The sequence below is a fragment of the Saimiri boliviensis genome, chromosome 4, assembly GCF_048565385.1.
Source record: "Saimiri boliviensis isolate mSaiBol1 chromosome 4, mSaiBol1.pri, whole genome shotgun sequence".
NCBI lineage: Eukaryota > Metazoa > Chordata > Mammalia > Primates > Cebidae > Saimiri > Saimiri boliviensis.
Window position 1 is genome coordinate 134,969,492 of NC_133452.1, and position 1,518 is coordinate 134,971,009.

The following is a 1,518-nucleotide window of genomic DNA, read 5'->3' on the forward strand; positions in this document are numbered from 1 at the left end:
CTGGGGCTGAGGATTCACATGAAACATGGCTCAGTCACATGGCTGTTGGAAAAGGTCTAGTTTCTTGTTGTCTGGTCCCAGAAGGCCTCAGTTCTTAGCCACATGGACCTTCCTGCAGGGCTGCTTATAGCACAGCAGCTGGCTTACCCCAGAGCTCATGATCCCAGAGACAGAGAGAGAGAAAGTAGAAGCCACAGCGAGTTTTATATTCTACACCCGGAGTCAGAAACTCTTATGTCATCATTACACTATCTGTTAGAAGTTGTATTAGCTTGTTCTCACACTGCTATAAAGAAATACCTGAGCTGGTGTGAGTCCATCCTGAGTGGCTGTTCTTTTGAGCAGTCGTCGTTTATCTCCATCCGCCTTCTCTTCCACCTAAGTGCGTGTTGCCACCCGATGGAAGATTCGATGGACATGGACATGAGCCCCCGGAGGCCCCAGAACTATCTTTTCGGTTGTGAACTAAAGACCGACAAAGATTATCACTTTAAGGTGGATAATGATGAAAATGATCACCAGTAAGAACGGTCAGTTTAGGAGCTAGTGCAAAGGATGAGTTGCACATTGTTGAAGCAGAGGCAATGAATTACAAAGGCAGTCCAATTAAAGTAACACTGGCAACTTTGAAAATGTCTGTACAGCCAACGGTTTCCCTTGGGGGCTTTGAAATAACACCACCAGTGGTCTTACGATTGAAGTGAGGTTCAGGGCCAGTGGATATCAGTGGACAGCACTTAGTAGCTGTGGAGGAAGATGCAGAGTCAGAAGATGAGGAGGAGGAGGATGTGAAACTCTTAAGTATGTCTGGAAAGCAGTCTGCCCTTGGAGGTGGTAGCAAGGTTCCACAGAAAAAAGTAAAACTTGCTGCTGAAGATGATGATGATGAAGAAGAAGATGATGATGATGATGATGATGATTTCGATGATGAGGAAACTGAAGAAAAAGTGCCAGTAAAGAAATCTATACACGATACTTCAGCCAAAAATGCACAAAAGTCAAATCAGAATGGAAAAGAATCAAAACCATCATCAACACCAAGATCAAAAGGACAAGAATCCTTCGAAAAACAGGAAAAAACTCCTAAAACACCAAAAGGACCTAGTTCTGCAGAAGACATTAAAGACAAAAAATGCAAGCAAGTATAGAAAAAGGTGGTTCTCTTCCCAAAGTGGAAGTCAAGTTCATCAATTATGTGAAGAATTGCTTCCGGATGACTGACCAGAAGGCTATTCAAGATCTCTGGCAGTGGAGGAAGTATCTTTAAGAAAATAGTTTCAACAATTTGTTAAAAATTTTCTGTCTTATTTCATTTCTGTAACAGTTGCTATCTGGCTGTCCTTTTTATAATGCAGAGTGAGAATTTTCCCTACCGTGTTTGATAAATGTTGTCCAGATACCATTGCCAAGAATGTGTTGTCCAAAATGCCTGTAGTTTTTAAAGATGGAACTCCACACTTTGCTTAGTTTTAAGTATGTATGAAATGTTATGATAGGACATAGTAGTGGTGGTCAGAC

At 41.8% G+C, this 1,518-nt stretch overlaps 1 pseudogene; it reads left to right on the plus strand.

Annotated features, from left to right (window-relative positions):
* Positions 1-399: 399 nt before the first annotated feature.
* Positions 400-1,267, plus strand: LOC101040458 (nucleophosmin-like; annotated as a pseudogene).
* Positions 1,268-1,518: the final 251 nt, after the last annotated feature.